General features: G+C 39.6%; 1 non-coding gene across 1 annotated transcript; it reads right to left on the bottom strand.

Annotated features, from left to right (window-relative positions):
* Positions 1–19892: 19892 nt before the first annotated feature.
* Positions 19893–20003, bottom strand: LOC137720591 (small nucleolar RNA R71). Its single transcript, XR_011066550.1, has one exon. It is a non-coding gene; the product is annotated as a small nucleolar RNA R71 (small nucleolar RNA).
* Positions 20004–21799: the final 1796 nt, after the last annotated feature.

The raw sequence follows: 21799 nt of genomic DNA, 5'->3' as shown, positions 1-21799 counted from the left end.
TTGCACTTTATCCACCCTTCCTCTAGCCTTATCCATTTATGTACCTCTACAAGCTTAGATTTCGGCTGGACCACATTCCATTTCTTAAAGTCCAACAACCAACTATGTGGTTGAATTTGGAGTTCCTATGGTAGTAAAATTGAGCCCTGCCATAATAACTCATTATGAGCTTTCCAAATATTCCACATCAACATAAGGACTAAATCAACACTTTCCCTGGACATCATAGAAGCCATTCGAGCCACCCAATCTTGTAACCCCACATCACCTTGTTTCATAGGATGTAAACCCAACGGACTAGTAAACCATGTTGCTCTAGCATGGGGGCACTGCAGCATAATATGCTCAATCGTTTCAGGTACAGTCCCATGGATAACACAACAGTCATCTAGTACAACCTTCTTCAACTTCAAGTTTACTCTAGTCGGCAGAGCATTTAAGCAACCCCTCCAGATGCAAATTTTTATCTTCCCCGACACCTTAGTAAGCCAAAGTGCCTTCGATAGGAATTTGATCTCTGCCGACATCTCAAAACCCACGGGAACATCATCAGGCGAATTAAAGAAACTCAAAGGAATACTTAAAATAAGATTGACCTCCTCGGGGAAGAACATTCAAGAAACAAGTGGAATAGGACTCAAAAACCAAGAAGCAACACCAAACAACACCCACGACACCAATCTGGAATTCCATGCCGTGCCCCCTTGTGAAGAAATAATTGAGGTGGTGGCTGCCCTAGAGTCATTGCCACAACATTTGATGCGAGAATTATACGCACACAAATTAAACCCTCTTTTTGACAATTGTAGTAAGTATGTAAGTAGGGATCGTTCTGGACCGGGGATTAGGAGGGATTGTTAATCACTTGGATTTGACTCAAAAACGCTAAAAACACAATCTAAAACACTATACTAGACTCAAAGAATGCAAAACTAAACTTTAAAACACTATGACAAACCAAAGACTCAAAATGCTTTAAAGCATAAACTAAATTGATTTCTAACTAAATTGAACAATAAGGTAAAGGGGGATTTAGGTTTTGATTAAACTAAATGACAGATTGTAAATTAAAGCATAAGGAAATGAAGTAAACACAAAATGAATGAATCAACAGCTAATAAAAAGAGATAGCACAAATGGAGATGAAGCTAGAGATTCGATTTCACCATTGCTAAGCCAAGTCCATGCTTGTTAAGTCAGATTATACTCATCCCTCTACTTATTTCTTGGGTTTGTTTCACTTAGATATGATCAGCCATATGATGTGTGGATTTGATCAAATGTCTCTAATCATGAGCCTAATTGTGATGTGCAACTTTGGTTCCTAATCAAGACTATGTAGTGCACAAGAAACTTTCACAAAACCAAAGGGAACACTCGGCAGGATGTTTGCAAAACATTCCCTTCATTCATTCACATATCTACCAAGATTATGCATGATGTGTGCTTTAATCTTGGCTAAACAACCTGTGGTTAATTCAAATGATGATCAAGCATTAAAATCAACACACTAAGTCACAATTAAATCGGAGAATGAAACAAGAAATAGATAGATTAAATGAGAATTCCGAATTAACTACATGGCAATCTTGCAAGGCTACATCGAATCCCTAGAGAGAGATTAGTTACACTTCATGTTTACAAAAGGTTTGACATAAAAATATATAACATGAGTGAACATAGGATTAAGAAGAAAGAACCCTTGAAGCAAAACTGATGTCGAAATCCTTTAAGAAATGGGAGAGTGTATCTAATGGAATGAAGCCGAGAGGAAGTTCCTCATGGTACAAAACAAAGAGAATCAAAGAAACACCTAAACATTCCAACAACTCAAACTTGAATTGTATGAACGTTTAGGCCCTCTTATCTTCCTCTTCGTCGTAGCACAAGGTCTAAGGGATGTTGTTGGTGTGTTGAATAGATTGGGGAATTATGGAAATGGATGAGGAGTGGTGTTTGGATTATAAGGGAATGGTAGCTCACGGCAATGAGGGAAGATTGGATGTGTTTGTGATGTGTTGTGTATGAAAATGAGATGATATTTTTGTGTATGAATGCATGGGTTTTTATAGGGGGAATGGGAGAATATGTGGGTGATTGTTTAAGAGTGAATGTGGTTGTTATGATTGAGAGTGCATGTGGATGAAATGATGAAGTAGGAAGGTGGAAATGCATGTGTTGAATTGGTGGTGTAATGATGAAAGAGTAAGTGCATGTGTGTGTGAATGGTGGTGCAATGATGAAAGAGTAAGTGCATGTGTGTGTGAATGGTGGTAGCTAGGGTGAATTATGATGAATGCATGTGGAATAAAGATGGAGAAGGTGGTGTAATGATGAAGGATTAAGTGCATGTGTGTGTGAATGGTGGTGCAATGATGAAAGAGTAAGTGCATGTGTGTGTGAATGGTGTTTCTTGATGGTTTTGGGGTTGTGATGCATGTGAATGCATGTGGCTAAGGGTTGTTGATTGGGCTAGAGGTTTTGCATGGCTCAAAGGATTGTTTGATTGGGCTAGGCCCTTTGTTTTATGTCCAAAGTGCATACAAGGCTTTCAAATTCGTCCAACACTTTGGCTCCAAGCATATGCTATCCATTCCAAGCCCAATTTTGCTCCAAAATGCTCCAAAATGCATCTTTTTGCTTCCTTAGCCATATGAACCTAAAAACACACGAAAATGGCTTAAACTACTAAAACAATTATGAATTAACAACATAGATGCACGAAAACAAGCTAAGTAAGTCGCCTAAATATGCTCCTATCAATATGGTAAGTTTCCAATCCCAATTTCATATTCCGTTTCTACTAATAAGTTACTTCCTTCAGTGATGCAACCACCTTCCCTTAAGCTTAAGCCATTACCAAACCACTTGAAGTATGTTTTCTTGGGAGAACAAGAAATGTTGCCCATCATTGTGGCTTCCTCACTCACGGCACAAGAAGAAGACAAGCTGGTGAGGGTGCTAAAGGAGTACAAAACAGCAATTGGATAAACCTTGGCCGATATCAAGGGAATAAGCCTTACTACATGTATGCACCGCATACTCTTGGAGGAAGGGGCTAAACCATCTCGAGAAGCTCAACGCCGACTCAACCCTCCAATGATGGAAGTTGTGAAAAATGAGATTATCAAGCTACTTGATTATGGAGTGATCTATCCAATCTCTGATAGTTGTAGGGTTTCGCCGGTCCAAGTTGTTCCAAAGAAATCCGGAGTCACTGTGGTGAATAATGAAGAGAATGAGCTTGTGCCCACACGTATCTAAATAGGTTGGAGAGTTTGTATCGATTATAGAAAGCTCAACACCACCACAAGGAAAGATCACTTCCCTTTGTCATTCATTGATCAAATGCTTAAAAGGTTAGCTGGTCACTCTTTTTATTGTTTTCTTGATGGTTATTCAGGATATAATCAAATTGTTGTAGCTCTAGATGATCAAGAAAATACCACTTTTACTTGTCCATTTGGTACTTTTGCTTATCGTCGAATGCCATTTGGTTTGTGCAATGCACCAGCCACATTTCAAAGATGCATGGTAAGTATATTTTCTGATTATATTGAGAAGATCATTAAGGTATTCATGGATGATTTTAGTGTTTTTGGTGATTCGTTTGATGATTGTTTACATAATCTCACTTTACTCTTGAAATGATGCATTGAAACTAACCTTGTTTTGTCATTTTATGGTAAAACAAGGTATAGTTTTAGGTCACATAATCTCTGAAAAAGGAATTGAGGTTAATAAATCGAAAATAGATCTTGTATGCCACTTACCCTTTCCCACTTTGGTGAGAGAGGTTCATTCTTTTCTTGGACATGCAAGATTCTATAGGCGATTTATCAAGGACTTTTCAAAGATTGCACAACCCCTTTGCCGTCTCCTTTAAAAGGAAGTGTCCTTCGAGTTCAATGAGGAGTGTGAGAAGGCATTCAACCACCTCAAAGGCTTACTTACCTCGACACCAATCATAGTTCCACCAGATTGGAACATACCTTTTGAGCTAATGTGTGATGCATCAGATTATGCAATAGGGGCTGTTTTAGGCTAAAGGAAGAACAAGTAGCCATATGTCATTTATTATGCATCCCAGACCTTGAATGATGCTCAATTGAACTACTCTACCACTGAAAAAAGAACTTCTTGCTGTTGTGTTTGCTTTAGATAAGTTTCGTTCATATTTACTTGGTTCTAAAGTTGTTGTTTATTCTGACCATGCAGCTTTGAAGTATTTATTCACCATGAAAGAAGCCAAACCAAGGCTAATTCATTGGATGCTTCTCCTCCAAGAGTTCGATATTGAAGTTAGAGACAAGAAAAAAAGTGAAAACGTGGTTGCTGACCACTTGAGTCATTTGGTGCACAATGAGGAGTCCTTACCCATCCAAAAGACATTCCCAGATGAGCAATTATTGTCCATTGAGGTAAGTGAACCATGGTATGCTGATTTGGTGAATTATTTGGTGTCTAAACAAGTTCCAAACACCTTAAACAAACACCAACGTGATAAACTCAAGAAGGATGCACGATTTTATGTGTAGGATGACGCATATTTGTGGAAATATTTCTTTGATCAGATTCTTTGTAGGTGTGTGCATGATTGTGAGTTTAATTCAATTTTAACTTTATGTCACACTTATGCATGTGGAGGTCATTTTGGCACACAGCGCACAACCTTTAAGGTGTTAGAATGTGGATTTTATTGGCCTACAATCTTTAAGGATGCTAGAACTTTTTGTATGACTTGTGATCGTTGTCAAAGAATGGGCAATATAGGTGCAAGGGATCAAATGCCGCAAACCCTTATGTTCAATGTTGAAATTTTTGATGTTTGGGGCATTAATTTCATGGGTCCTTTTCCTTCTTCATATGGTTTCACTTATATTTTTCTTGCGGTTGATTATGTCTCGAAATGGGTGAAAGCAAAAGCCATTCATACTAATGATTCTAGAGTTGTTGCAGATTTTATCAAAACTAACATCTTCTCTAGATTTGGGATGCCTAGAGTGCTCATAAGTGATAGAGGGTCTCATTTTTGTAATCGTACCATTGAGGCGCTGCTCAAGAAATATAATGTCACACATAAGGTTTCAACACCTTATCACCCTCAAACAAATGGCCAAACCGAGGTTTCAAATAAAGAAATCAAGCAGATTTTGGAGAAGACCGTTGGGCCAACAAGAAAGGATTGGAGCTCGCATTTGGAAGATCCACTAAGGGCATATCGTACGGCCTACAAAACCCCCATTGGAATGTCCCCATTTCAGCTTATCTATGGCAAACCATGCCATCTTCTCGTGGAATTAGAACACAAGGCGCATTGGGCTGTCAAAACATTCAACATGGACATAGATGTGGCTAGAATTCATAGGAAGCTTCAATTGAATGTACTTGAAGAGATTAGGCATGAAGCTTATGAGAATGCTCGCATTTACAAGGAGAAGACAAAGGCATTTCATGACAAGATGATTCATAGCAAAATATTCTCCATAGGACAGAATGTGTTACTTTTCAACTCTCGCCTTCGTTTGTTTCCCGGTAAGTTACGTTCTAAGTGGATTGGTCCTTTTGTTATTACTAATATTTTTCCTTATGGTGCAGTCCAAATCCAAAGCTTAAGGAATGGCCAAGAATTCAAGGTGAATGGGCATCATTTGAAGCCATATTATGAGAATGTTGAAGGGTAGATTATGGAGGATGTACCCCTCCATGCCATGCGCCCTAATAGAGTTTAAGAAGAGGTATCGTCCGGCTGGAAGACGTTAAAGCAAACGCTTCTTGGGAGGCAACCCATGCATTCCAATAAAGAAGATTTAGGCAATCCAACAATCCACAATCAGATTTGTGTTCCTAACTCTACTCCTTATTGCTTTTACTTTGCCATGATAGTTGTGTTTGTTAGTTTGTGTTGTCTGCTTGTTTGAGTGTGAGTCTTTTGTTTGAAACATTGAGGACACTGTTTGGTTTAAAGTGTGGGGGGGGGTAAACAAGCTGTTTTTGCATGATTTTCGTGGGATTTATTCACCTATCACTTATAAAGTTGTTACTCACTATTTTTAAGTGTTTTTAGTGCGTTTGGAAGTGTTTTAATGTGTTTTAAACAGACAAGACGAAAATTCGAAAAACTGTTTTGAAAAACCCAAAAAGAGTGTTTTAGAGTTGTTTTTGTGTGTTTGTTTGTTTCTTAGGGTACCTTCCAACACAATGATGAGGATTTGGTTTTTAAATGCATGACTATTTAAGAAAGTTACAAACATGGATGGAAGTTTGATTTCCTCTTTGGTTTATGCTTAGTTATAGTTGTTGTTTACGAATTCACATGTAATCACAAGAAGAAGAAAAAATCAGTTTTTGTAGCATGCTTGAAGGAAGGAACTCAAACTAACACTACAACCCTGAGAGACTTGAGCCTAAACTTTGTTTGGAGAGTTATTAATCTATGATTTCTTGGTTTCTAAAGTCGTTGCATGATCTTATTATTTCTTTGCTTGGTTGCTACTTAGAATGTGTTTTCATCATTATAGTTCCAAATACTAGAACTCATGCCCATTTCATTCAAAGCATGATATTGATTGCATAACATACAATAAGATGAAGTTGTTTAGTTAAACCAAAGTCAAAAAGCCTTACCCTTTGCATATGTATTGTAGGTTTAACCCCTTTGAGCCTTATTTAGCCTATTTTCTTTGTTAGCCACATTATCCTCACCTAGCCTAGATTAGGACTATCCATACCCTTGTTCTTAAAGAATAGTGAAGCATGACTTAAGAGGAATTCCTTTTGATCAACATATTGCAGAAAACAAGTGTGGAAGAGTGTAAAAGGGCACGGCAAAGAAAGAAAGGAAAAAAAAAAAAAAAAAGAAGATGAAGAAGAAGAAGAAGAAAAGTTGTGAAAAGAAAGAAAAAGAGTTCAGAAATAAGTGAGATGAACTCACAAGCATTGGTTGTTGAAGAAAGGGTCCAAAAGTTTGAATTTGACCTTAAGTTTTGTGTGAATCTTTCCTTTGTGTTTAAAAGTTGATTTCTGCATCAAAAGTGAGTTCTAAGTGTCAATTTCATTACTTTGCTTCCTATTGCTTTAAGAACCTTTGTTTATCTTTTACCTTTCTTTGTTAGCCAATACCCTAGCCCCGTTACAACCCTTAGACTTCTATCTTGATTGTTATGTGTTTCAATATGTGGAGTTTGAAATTGGTAGGAGCATATGGAATCCCTGGTTCTCATTCTAAGTAGTAGCATTCCATTCATGAGATCATATATATGTCAATGTAATAATTTCAGAAAATGCTTTCTGTGCTATAACATATGCGAGTTCTAGTCTACATGTTTACATCAATCTTCTCACATATACCTAGTGTAGGGAGTGTAGTCAGAAAATTTGTGTGACAATAGAGAGTACATCTAGTGAGGAATTGAGGGAATTCTCTAAGGCATGTTACCACAATCAAAATGTTGTTTTAATTGATTAAATGTGAGCTAGTAAGTGGTAACTGTGGTTAACTGTTTGCTTAAGTGTAAAGAGAACTAAAATTTGTGGGAGTAGTGTTCTTTAATATGTCATGTTCATTGGAAATCCCTGAGGCAAATGTTCGAAGGTCCAGATTTTGTTTTGTTTGTTTTGTTTGTTTTGTTTGCTTTGTTTTGCTCGAGGATATAGCAAAAGCTAAGTGTGGGGGAATTTGATAGGAGCATACTTAGGCAACTTAGTTAGCTTGTTTTCTTACATTTATGTTGTTAGTTCATAGTTATTTTAGTATTTTGAGTTATTTTCGTGTGTTTGTAGGTCCAATGGGCTAAAGTGGCAAGAAAGTGCAATTTGGAGCAGTTTTGGGCTTGGAATGGTTAGCACATGCTTGGAGCAAGGTGGATGGATGAAATTGAAGGCCAAAGGAGGCTACGAATCTGCTAAAGTGATGGAAGAAATTAATTCAAGATTTGGAAATAAAGAAATCATCCATAAAGAAGGAAACATGAGTCAAACTTCCTTATTTTAACTTTGTCAATCCTAAATCCTTCCTACATAAGTTCCAGCTACCAAAGAGGGTCCCTAATTAATTTGGGACACTTAAATATAAGTTCTAGAAGCCTTAATCCCAACCAAATGGGGATGCCGCACCACCTTACCCTTTCTCCCTTCCTTGCCGTACAAGGCATCCTCATTCCCTTTCCTATTTTCCTTGCCTCAAGTTATTATCCTTTTTCCTTGGGATTCTGACTTTAATTCTCCTTTTCCTTGTGGATTTGGGGTCCAATTCTTTCCCAAAAACATTTAATTAAAGCTAGGATCCTTTCCCTAAAATATATACCCTTTGCCGCACCCATACACACATCCATTCATTCATATACACAATTCCAGCCATCATTCATACCTCTCACCACCCATAGCCGCATCCTTCCATTCAACCATCATCCATACACAATCCCGCCCCCATCCATCCATCATACTTCCCTTCCATTCATCCAACCTTCACCATAACACAACACAACCCACTTTTACACCCTTAGGCCCTTGTGTCGTAGCCTAGCAAGGATGAAGGAAATGAAAGGCAGCCTTGGACATTTTTGGCTATTCAAGTTGGATTGTTTGAATGTTTTTAGGTGTAATCTATCTTTTGTTTTCAATGTTTAATTTAAATTCTCTTTGTTTTGCTGTGAACATGAGAGGCTAAACTTGTTTTAGCTAGAGGAGACTTTGAAACCATGATTATATTTGTGATATGAATTGATTAATTCCAGTTATGATTTCATAAATTGTGAAAGCAATTTACTTAACCGTTTGATTAAGAACTTATTTTTGTATGTTGATTATGGAGGCCTACTTAGTTTGCATGCTTGAATTTGATGCTAGAATATAAGGGAGTTTCACATAATTGTTACAAACTTATATTCATAAGTAGTAATGGTTGCTGGTCACAATCATGTTAAGTTAAATTCCTGGCATGAGTATCATGATCTCATAGTTACGAATGCCTTGTATATGCTTATGATTTTCACGAAACTTAATGATCTTTGCTTGTGTCTCTATCATGCAGTTCATGTAGGGAACTTGGGAAGAATAATTTGGTTGCCGATGCGTTGTCCATCCAATTGAATGACTTAAGGAAAATCTAAGGGTTAATTAGTGATGTCACGATTAATCTGCGGTGTTGAGGTTCATGGTTTATTGAAAGAGCAACTGGAAATCAATTTGTATGCAAGTGTGTCATGTATAGAAAAGGGCCCTCTAGCTAGCTAATCATCCATCCATTTACCCAATTTCGTGCCAAACTTTGTTTAAGTCTTTAATTTACTTGTTTTTACTTTAATTCGTCAAAAACCAAATCCCCTTTACTTTGTTGTGTCAAATTAGCTAGAATATGTCCTATTGTGTGTTTTTAAGTGATTTGAGTCAAAACCAATTCAATTTTCGTCCAAAGTAAGTCCTAGAGTCTGTTTTGAGTCTATTTGATTGTTTTGTGCTGTTTTGATCTTTTTAGTTTGTTTTGAGTCATATAAGTCTAGTTGAGAGTCTTTGAGTTTATTTAAGTGTTTTTAAGCCTAGTTTTGTACCTTTGAGTCAGTTTTTAGTAGATTAGCAATCCCTCATAATCCCCGGCCTAGAACAATCCTTACTTGCATTTATACTACAATTGTCAACAAGAGGGTTTAATTTGAGTTCTATTATTTATCACATCATCTGCACCACCCAACCCTTCATCCCTTCTCTCTCTATGGCAAATGCTGGCATCACCTTCTACCAGCCCCGACAACCTAATTACCTCCCCCAGATCTAACATAATGTTCAAAACAATCAAAAAGCACTCATCGCTACCCCTGCCACGCCAAGCACCCACTATGGAGCCAAAATAATCTAAGAAATTATGGAGGTGACACATGGACTTTTGGGTGAAAATGACAAAATTACCCTCAAAGCACATCTGGATTCCCACGCACATGTAACGGACAATAACGGGTCAATCAAGGAAGAGTCAAAGGTGATCAATATGGTATTTATTCAAATCTCTCTCATCATTCCTCATCAAATCCTTATTCAAAAGGTAAGTATTCCCAAAACTTCCTATTTAATTTTGGAATAATTGTCATGTTAATTTCAAGATATTATTTCACATAATATTTTGCAATTATTCACCCAATTACACCATATATGGCCGGCCACTTTTTCCCAAATAGGATCGGCCAACCTCCTATAAATACCCCACTTATCCCACTAAAATGCTAAGCCATTTGCTACCCACAAACTTCTAAACACATTCTTTTCAGAATTCTAACTTTAGCATCAGAGATTCTTTAGCCAAAGTTCCCTCCCCCCGTTCCCATCATCGTGGGCATGTGAGGCTTTTGGCCTTAATCTTAGGTGTTATTATTTTGCAAGTGCATTTTCATCAAATGAGAAGACAGTGGAAATTTGCATTCACAAATTGGTGCTTTCATTGAGAGTTTGATTCACACGCTCGAAGAAGACTCTCGCATTCAAAGTTTCTCATTTCTCGTTTGTTTGTAAATTTTTTGTATGTTCTTATTCTTAGAAGTTTTTAATTCTTTGAATACACGTAAGAGAAAAATACAATGGCGGGAAATTCAGAAACCACGATGAATGGAACTTCCCACGTTCAAAGGTTCAGATCTAATGATGGAGGACGCCAAGTAGCCCCACCACGCGATCCACGAGGCTCAACATGATGGCAAGAGGAGTAACCTTGCCACCACGGAACACCACCACCATGGTAGCCATGGGATCCACCATGAGAGTGTGGAGTGGGCCAGCTCCATGAAAGTAGACCTTAGGCTTATACGTTGCCATTACAGCAGGAAAAACCCAGGACCAAGCCCAGGCCTAGACGCTGGAAGTAGCTGCACAAGCAACCCAAAAAAGTGGCCCAATATGCAGCCCTCATCGCTAGGTAATCGAGATAGGCTTAGCGGAAACCGGCCCAAGCCACTACCCCAGCAGCGTAGACCCAAGATGCATTGCAGGCCCGAGCCACGCCGGCAGTCCCCTCAACCCAAATCTAGATCACTCATAGCACCGCACCACGCCCACGCGCCTCACACGTGGCATGGCCCACTCCCGTGGCCTAGCCTACACATCCACTACTCAAGAAGACACATACCATCCAAGTTATTCCACTCGCCTAGCTATGAACCGAGCGTTCTGCTAGTGTACACTCCCGACTAGGCCCCTAAAATAGTGTATACTCTTATCTTAGTGCGCAGATGAATGTGCACTCTTGGTTATACCCACGGACAAGCATACATTCACGGTTGAGGCCATACTTAGATAATCAACATAAGTAAACTTCCAGGTGAAATGTTCATTTGCGACTAGGCCCACAAGGAGCAACCTCCACTTCATATTAGGGTAGGTGACATAACGGACGAAGAGAAGCAATCACTCAATTCGACTCAAGCTCAACCGGCAACTTACGAGTAATCTATCAAGAACATACTACATGTACCGCAACCGCAGCATAAATAATCCAAGCACATGGAATAGCATCTTAGACCAGTAGATCACGACCGAAGGTAGCCGAAAGCTCCGCTACCCCCAAGGCGAAGCACAATCCATCTGGAGTTTCGATGAGTTTTCTTTGGTTTTTACCAAAGAGTATTCATCATATCGCTCTATCAAGAAGAAGTCCGACCACTTATTTAACATCAAGAAGAACCTAAAGGAGTTGCTCCGCGACTATATGAAGAAGTTCAAAGCAAAAAAGGCTAAGATAGTTGCATGCAATGATTGGATAACTAGTGCAACCTTCCAAAAAGGACTCACAACAGACCACCCACTATTCGGAGAATTGATCATAGGAGAATATCTAACTCTGGCAGACTCATTCGCTTTGTCAAAAAAGTATGCACTTTGGGAAGAACCTCGGTGAACAGACAAGGCACCCGAGCATCATCGAAAAGAATTGACAGTAGCTCAAAAGAAAGAGAGTGGGAAACATTACAATAACAAAAGCAGGCATGAGGCTAAGAGCAGGGACCAATCCCCGACTAAAAAAGGCTCGATGTCTGAGCACTATTCTAAGTTCTTGATCTTAATCCACCAAATCCTCTGTGACATTAAGATTGAACTATGATTCAAGCAGTCGAAGCACCCGAAGGGAGATACTTCCAAGTAAGACCACACCAAGTACTCCACATTCCATTGAAGTCATGGTCACACAACCAACGACTGCTACACTTGGACAAACTACCTAGAGAAGCTGGTGAAAGAAGGCAAAGTCGACATATACTTGGACAAGCCAGTTGTGCATCCTAGAAGGAACGCAAACATCGACGAAAAGCAGCCGACCAAGATAATTCAGATTAGTGGCATTTTCGCCAAATCTGAGCACTTAGGGGTTACCAACAACTCCAAGAATAGGAAAATCCAGCAGGCTCTATTAGTCTCTCAGGTCCAGGCAATCAACATCCAACCTGGACCCATCGTTGGCTTCACCAAGTAGGATGACGAAGGCGTCAACTTCCTACACAACGACGCATTAGTGATATTTGTCCAACTAGCCCATGCTATAATCAACAGAATGATGGTTGACAACAAAAGTGCGATCAACCTACTCCAACTTTCAAGCATTCAGTAAATAGGCCTAGAAAGCACAATCACATGCCGGGCGGATGTACTCACCAGATTCAACGGTCACACCTCGACTGCTATCGGTAAAATAACACTTGACATGAGAACACCCACAATGGTCTCAAAGCAGATGTTCACAATAGTTAGCAACCTATCTCCCCGAGATTCTAGGTCGGCATTGGCTAGTGAGACTGAGCACAATAACCTTTGTCGAGTACCAGAAAATCTGATTTTGCATCCTAAGATGATGAGTCGGATAGATCAAGTCAAACCAGCACGCATCCTAACAATGCACTGTACAAGTTCTAAATAAGTAAAAAAAAGAAGTCATTTACCCTAATAGAGGCTACAGAAGTACAAAAGGACAATGAAGCTACCAAATGGAAATTACAGTAGACAAGTTAAGAAAAAGCCGAGCACATCTTTCCTCATCCAAAGCAGCAGTCAAACCATATCAACAACTTGGCCGAGTTAACGAAGCCCAACCCTACCGAATGCATATCTAAGGCAGATCCGAGTAATCTTGGATATAAAGTCCCCCACTACTCTGAAGGAGATGTAATGTCTGACCAGATGAGCAACTGTATTCATTATTTACATGTTTGGCAGTACCTGAAACGGCAATAAGCTCTATCCTCATACGAGAAGAGATGGTGCCCGACTACATATATTCCACAGTTTAAAAGTTATCATCAATGCAAAAACCAGCTACCAGAAATTCAAAATCTAACTTTGGCGACAGCTGCTGCAACCCAGAAGCTTAAGTTATACCTTCAGACGCACGCAGTCATCCTCATGACGCACTATTCTGCCCAATCCAAATGCACGATGATAAAGGCGCAAACACTGGTGGACACAAAGTTTTCTAACAAACGCACCAACTCAACCCAAAAGACGTTCCATGGGCAGACAAGCACTAAAAAGACATACTCAGAAGCAAGTTTTATCCGCGTCACCCCAAAACATTCTTTATATGAGTAATTTGTACTAGCAGTTAAGCACCATCACCTACTGCATGTCACATAGCCCCAGCATGCCCTTGCTCTGTAACTCAGCTTTAGAGTGCCCAAATATTGGCAATTAAGTATCGCATCTTATTGTGTATAACATGGCCCCAGCTCTACTGCTACCTGCCACACCTATCTTGCATCACGATTCCCGACCGTGAGAGTCATATTTCACGGCTCTTCGCCACACCGACTTAAGCTCCACAACTCCTTGCCACGCCAATTTTGTCTGCGGCTCTTTAGACTTCAAAGCATCTAACCACGAAGTAGAGTATGAGGCCCTAATAGCAAGCCTCCGAATGGCAAAAGACTTGGTAGTGAAAATGCTTGCAATTCATTCTGATTCATAGTTAATCACCAGCCAAACCACCGAGGAGTACACGGTAAAGCACCCGAAGATGGCCCAATACCTAGAAAACGTACAAAAGTAACTTGAGGCGTTTCAGACTTATACCCACACTCAAGTTTTGCGGGCAAATAATGCCCACGCGGACGTGCTACCTGGCCTAAACTTCGGCCCTTAACCATCAACTCAAATGCTATATATTGGTGGAGTATCTAAACAAACCAAGCGTAGAGGCGGAGCTAGCAACCGAGGTGTCATAGGTTAGTATAACTCCAAACTAGCAAGATTCTATTATAAACTAGCTAGTCAATGGCACTCCCCACAGAACGATTGGAGTTTAGAAAGCTCCAAATGAAGGCAGCACGCTACCACATGTAGAACGACATTCTCATCTGAAGATCTTACACTGGACCACATCTCTGCTGCCTAGCACCTCCCGATAACCTAAAAGTTCTAAGTTCAATCCACGAAAATGTTTGTGGAAATCACTTTGAAGGCCAATCGTTAGCACAGAAGACTCGTAACTCAGGCTACTATTAGTCTACTATGCATCAAGACGTTAATAAGTTAGTACAAAAGTGTGACAGTTGCCAACGCTACAAGTCGGTACCAGCATTGCATGCTAGCGAACTGCACACACAGACGAGTCATTGGCCATTCATGCAGTGGGCAATCGACTTAGTAGGGCCAATGTCGCTAGCTACTAGGGGCAGAAGCATGATGATTATGGCAGCTAACTACTTCACCAAATGGGTGGAAGCAGAGCTTATGACAACCACAACTTAGACGGACATAAAGCGCTTTATATAAAGGAACGTCATCTATCGATTTGGTATCCCTCAGTCCATTGTCACAGACAATGACCCTCAATTCGTAGGCAAAGAATTAACATAGTTCTTCCAAAAATATGGCATCAAGTAGCACATGTCCACGCTGAGGTATCCTTAAATCAATGGGTGAGCTGAAGCATCTAACAAGATGATTCTCGATTACCTTAAGAAATCCCTATCAGACAAGAAGGAAAATGGCCAGACGAACTTCCTAGATGTCTATGGGCGTATCGCACAACCAAACGACGAACATTCAGTGAAACTCATTTCTCATTGGCATTTAGTTCAAAAGCAATCATTCATCCCAATGTCATTGTGCCAAGTATTAGCACTATACTACCAAGCATCAAGCAAGATAGAAATAAGATGGCCATAAATTTAGATCTGGTAGAGGAGGAAGGCAAAAAGGTCATCACCCGCATCGCAGCCTACTAGCAGCAGCTTCTTTCTAGCTACAACAAAAGGGACAAGATCCAGGAGTTCTAGCTCGAAGATCTAGTCCTAAGAAAAACCTTCATCATTGCCTACAGAAAAAGCTCCAAAAAGATGTATCGCATCTGGGAAGGTCCGTACAAGATTAGCAGAGTAAGCGGCAAAGATAATTACACCTTCACCACCATGAACGACAAAAAGATCGAAAAGTAGTAGAACGCCTACAATATGAGGAAGTACCATGTGTGACCTCTTGCTACATTAAAGCTCGAATACTCAAGCAATTTGACGGGCACCACCTCGTAAGCTGAGAACTATCCAACTGTTATGCAGTTTCTACCTTCTAGCAAAGTTGATATATTTCTTTGAAGATCAAAGAAGTCAGTCACATGCCTGGCTTGACTATATGCCTAAATAATTGATCACTTTTACTTCTCATTGAAGATCGCGCCCTTTCTGGGACTTATTGCAAAAATTGCACCCCTTTGGGGACAAATCATGCCCTCTAGTGCAAGAGTGAAAACCAATTCCCTAACACCCATAGAGGTCGGCTTTCCGATGCGATAGGATAAACTATACACTCCGAATATCCAGACTCGATAAGTCAGGCTGCCCTGCTATATCTAGGTGCATGATGGCTTGCACCAGGATTCCTAGAAGTAGCCACACTGGTCTTTTTAAAGTCTTAGATAGCTGAAGGATTTTTTTTTTTGGCCTAATCTGCAAGGAACTAGGCCTCAGAGATGGAGGAAGCACATTAAGCAGTACGCCCTATAGACAACTGCCCTGGAACTCTAAAGCTGCTACCGAGTGCACTAAAGTAACCTATTGTTTCCAGAAGATTGTCTATAGTTTACCCTTCGAGTAGTGAGCCGTACTAAACTTATACAACCACACATTTTTGTGAAACGTTAAACAGTTAGCGTGCATATACGAAGCTCTATCCACTGCCGACATGCTACTCAGTCGATAAGCTTCATCTCTACTAAGCGCGGAATGATCGTTTAGATCTACACTAATTCCTAAAGTGTTATGATACTTGTTATACAACCTATGGAATTGGTTACATAAAGAGCAAGGAGTTCTCTCAAACCTTCATCTACGAAATTCCATACAATCGTGTACTTTTGATACGAAATGTTAGCGAATTGATGTAGGCCACATAGCTCAAAAGATTGAAGAAAACCAAAGTTAACAACCAAGTGGTCACACGGACTCGTCTGCTTCTGTAAGTAAAGCGTCCGGCTGCTAAACCTATGGCTAACAACTTTGCAAATGTTCTACACCAAAACCTATGGTTATATAGGCTATGTGGGCTTGTCTGCTTAGAGAAAAACAGCACGTATGTCGCTGCTTTAAAAGTTAAAGCTTAGGTGTAAACAAAAGAAGTGAAGATGAAGAAAGGCAAAGAAAGCAAGTTTATTAAATTTTCTAGCAAATTTGATAAACAAATAGCAAAGACCGATAAAGTTCAAGCAAAGCAAAAACAACAAGGAAAAGAAAGAAAATCCTAAAGGATAACCAAAAGACTACTCTCCAGTAGCTTAGACATCTCACAACTACTCGGTCGCCACACCTTCAGCAGCTGCCACACTCTTAGCAGCAGCGTCATCCAGCGTTTCACCCCGGCTGCCCTAGCCTAGCACTAACTTCTCTGACCATGTCACCATTGGAAGCCTCAAAAGTAAAGGTAAGTAAGTCTTCTAGAGAAATAGAGAAAGTCTCAAAGTTTTTCCCAACAAACTCAAAGACAGACGGCTTACCAAAGAAATGATCTACATAACCTAGTTTGTAGAAATCAGCCTGACTCTGAATAAGTGAAGTCTCAAGTCCAACCTTATCACCCTTCAGCTACTTGTTCTCCTCGAGCAGACCAACACGGACGCACTGCATCTCATCCACTTCCTTCTTTAGACTTTCGTTGATCTTCAACATACCTTAGAGTACCAACACTTGGGGTTCAAGCTTATCGACGATCTTCCAGAAGTGTGATAAGTCATAATTTGCATGCATGTATATCTTTCTTATTTGGCGTTTTTGTATTGTTTTTGGATTAAACTAGTTGCATTTTACATTGTTTGGTGTTAGTGTGCAGCCAAGTGTGTAATAAGATCAATTGGAAGGCAAATGAAGGAATGTGGTGCAATTCGGCCATATTGGGTGAATCTAAACAAGGCAAAAAGATTGAAGTCAGATTGGGTGGTTCCAACACCAAAACATGCATTCACATGCATGTTCAAACACCTTGCCGAGCACTTACATGCATTTCCAGCTCCCTTTGCATTTCTAACTCATTCATGTCCATCCCGTGCACTTCCACACCCATTCCCATTAACTAAAACATTCAGCCATATTTCCACCAACAAACACAATCATGTCATACAAATCCCATGTGGTTCCAAGTCAGATTATGCAATTCTAAAACATCAAAACATGCATTCACATGCATGTCCATAACCTGTGCCGTGTATTCCCTTGCTTTGTCCAGCTCCCTTTTGCACCAAAAACATTCACTCCTATTAATTAAACCTTTCAGCCATATTTACACCAACAAACATCATCATCCCGTGCACTTCCATTCCCATTTCCAGATTATTATAACCAGTTTCAGATTGTCCACTCCCTTGTGGCAGACTTTGCACATGTATCTTGGATTAAATAACCACATACCTGCAGATCATGTCTATGCTTTGCATCCATCACTCCAGAAATCCACTCATCCCACCATTTGATGCGATTCCAGCTCTTTCTTGTCTAGACCGTGCACATTCATACCCTTTTTCAGCATTCCTTTCACATGGATCTTGTCAGCTTTCACATGCCTCCCTATTGTTTTCCATCATGAACCATATTCTGAAATTCACCAAGTAGGACTCACTCACTCTTCCTCTCGGAATTCATTCCATTACACACAGCCTATTTGCTCTCACATTCTCTCCATTCCATTGCATCTCACATTCTCTCCATTCCATTGCATTCGACATTTTCTACCATTCACAGAAACTGTTCTTCATTCAGTCCATTTACACACGCATAACCACTCCATTTCACTTCATTTTCTGTCCATTTCTGTCCCAAGGGCAGAAACCATTCAACCATAACCAATCTACCTTCATCCGCACCACATTTGGAAAACCAACACCGAAGGCACTCTTCAAGGAATTCAACATCAGTTTTGCTTCAAGGGTTTATTCTTATTAATTCTATGTTCATTCATGTTTTATATTTTTATGTTAAATCTTTTGTAAACATGAATTGTAACTAATCCTCCTCTAGGGATTCGATGTAACCTTGCAAAGTTTGCCATGTAATTAAGTTAGAATGCTCAGTTTGTCCATCTAGTTCTTGTTTCATTCTCTGATTTAATGGTGATTTAGTGTGTTGATTTTAATGTTTGATCATCATTTGAATTAATCACTAAGTTGTGTAGCCAAGATTAAAACACACATCATGCATAATCTTGGTAGATATGTGAATGAATGAAGGGGATGTTTAGCATACATCCTGCCGAGTTATTCCCTTTGGTTTTATGAAAGTTTCTTGTGCATTACATACTCTTGATTATGAACCAAAGTTGCACATCACAACTAGGTTCATGATTAGAGACATTTGATCAAATCCACACATCATATGGTTGATCATGTCCAAGTGAAACAAACTCAAGAAATAGGTAGATGAATGAGTCCAAACTAACTTAACAAACATGGATTTAGTTGAGCAATGGTGAAACCGAATCCCTAGCTTCATCTCCATTGGTACTATCTCATTTTATTAGTTGTTGAGTCATTTATTTGTGTTTACTTCACTTTCTTTTACTTTCAAGTTACAACAACAAATCTGCCTATTCTGTTTAGTTTGATTCATTTCATAGAGTTCTTGCAAAACAAGTAATTACATAGGTCCAATTAGTCCCTGAGGATTCGACACCCTTGCTTGTGCCATTATACTAAATATATTCTAGCATTAGGAAGGAATAATACTTCAACAAAAATGGCGCCGTTGCCGGGGACTGATTTCAGTCCCTTGTAATTGCTTGTTTGCTATTTAAACTTTGTTCATTTCATTGTTGTTTGCTAGTTAAACTTTGTTCTTTTCATTATAGGTAGATTCTTGATTTTCATTCAAACTTGTGTTACTTTGTTTCAGGTAGTATATGTCAAATAAACTTGTTGAGTTAGGCCAAAGAATTGAACGGTTGAAGGGCCACACTTTAGACAACTTTGTGCCATCAAGTTCCTCCATTATCCGTGAAGAAGAGGAAGAGAATTCACCTAGTTCAACAAGTAAAGGATCTGAGCAATTTAATTGGGAAAGAGAAGAAGATATGGCGGGCAACGAAGATGAGCTTCGAGCTTTGGAGGACTTTGCTCAACCAATCATACCAAATTCACCTTCATGCATCTTGCTGCCCACAGAAGCTAGAAACTATGATCTCAAATCTTCACATTTCCATATGTTTCCTTCATTTTATGGCTTACCTAATGAAGACCCTTTAGCTCATATTAAAGAGTTTTACAATGTTGTGAGTGGTTTACCTTTGCAGGGAGTAAGTGAAGCAAATTTGAGGATGAGAGTGTTTCCTTACACCTTGAAAGATAAGGCCAAGAGTTGGTTGATGACTCTAACACCAGGTTCCCTCACTACATGGGATGCCGTGGCTAAGAAGTTCTTGGAGAAGTTCTTTTCCACTCAAAAGACAGCCACATTAAGGGGACAAATCTTCAACTTCAAACAAGATGATGGAGAACCTTTCAATGAGTGTTGGGAGCGTTTTAAAGGCCTCTTGATACAATGTCCACACCATGGGTTACCTTTTCACTTACAAATGCAAATTTTCTATGATGGACTAACCCAAACTTGTCAATCAACTGTTGATAATGCAGCAGGTGGAGCATTGAAGAAAAAGAATGCTCAAGAGTCATATAACATTTATGAGATGTTGGGGTCTAATGCTCAACACAAAGATTTAAGGGGTAAGAAAGTTGGAGTCTATGAAACAAGTTCTAATCATGAGCTTTTGTTGCAGGTAGCTAACCTAGAAAGGAAGCTTGAATCCGTGCTCAACATGGTGCCAAAAGCAAATGAAGTGTGTGCCATTTGCAACATACCAAGCCATCCTACTCACCAATGTCCATCTAGGGAGGCTTACCCCGAGTATGTTCAAGAGCAAGTGAACCTAATGAATTCTTACAATCAAAGACCAAGGAATGATATGTATTCCAATACATATAACCCGAGTTGGAGAGATCATCCCAACCTTTCATGGAAGAACAACAATCAATTCCAAAATTTCCAACCAAAACTTGCCACTACCCTTGAGGATACGGTTAAGCTGTTAGCCCAAAACACTTTGCAATTCCAACATTCCACAAATAACACTCTCCAACAACATTCAGCAGCCCTAACCAAAATGGAGACACAATTGGGGCAGATTGCAGATGCCTTGAACCAAAGAGAGGTTGGGAAGTTTCCAAGCCAACCCGTGATACTCCAAAGGAACCAAGAGCAAGCCAAAGCAATCACTACACTTAGAAGTGGTAAGGTTATTGATAATAGAGTTGGCAATGAAGTTACTAATGAATATGATCATGTGAATGCAGGTGTTACTCAAGGAGACAATGAGAAACCAAATGAGGAACCAAGCCATGCTACTTCCTCATTTGAAGCACCAAATCTTCACAAGGCCGAGAAACCATACACTCCACCAATACCATTCCCTGGAAGACTTGCCAAGAGCAAGCAGGATAAGTCATTTAAGGAGATTTTTGATATACTAAGCAAAGTGAATGTTAACTTACCTTTGCTTGATGTCATTAGGAACATGCCGGCATATGGGAAGTTCTTCAAGGAGTTAAACAGCTACAAAAGGAAGTATGGACCACATGAGAAGGTTGTCGTGTCTGAGAATGTGAGTGCAGTTTTGCAAAGAAAACTTCCACCAAAGCTCAAGGATTCAGGAAGTTTCTCTATCAACATCACCATAGGGGACAAGAAAGTAGAGAAGGCAATGCTTGATTTGGGTGCTAGCATCAACTTAATGCCTTATTCAGTGTACCTTCAACTAGGTTTGGGAGATTTGAAAGCCACCACCATTTCATTACAACTTGCAGACAGATCCGTGAAATATCCAAGAGGTATAGTAGAAGATATTCTAGTTCAAGTTGATAAACTAATCTTGCCTGCAGATTTTGTAGTGTTGGACATGGAAGAAGCTCCTATACATGATCGTGAGTTGCCAATATTGCTTGGGAGACCTTTCATGGCCACGGCCAAGACCATCATTGATGTGCAAAATGGACTCCTCACTATGACAATGTTAGGAGAGACAGTTCAATTCAAAGTGTTTGAATCTCTTTCTCATCCGTCTTCATCTCTTGATTGTTATGCCATTGATGTGCTTGATTCATTGGTATTCTCTAAGTTCTTGCAGGCACAATCGAATGAACCATTACAAACTGTTTTGAGTCAATCTCAAGATGAGTTTGATGAAGAAGATGCACTCATGGAAGAAGTAGCTGCCTTGGAAGCATTAGCATTGTATCCTTTGAATGTTTCACCTTTGTTAGAGCCTTTAGAACCATCAATGTCACATCTAACTCCTTCCA

The sequence above is a fragment of the Pyrus communis genome, chromosome 15 (genome assembly GCF_041283825.1).
Source record: "Pyrus communis isolate YQ-2024b chromosome 15, ASM4128382v1, whole genome shotgun sequence".
Taxonomy (NCBI): Eukaryota; Viridiplantae; Streptophyta; class Magnoliopsida; order Rosales; family Rosaceae; genus Pyrus; species Pyrus communis.
This window is presented reverse-complemented; position numbering and strand designations above follow the sequence as displayed.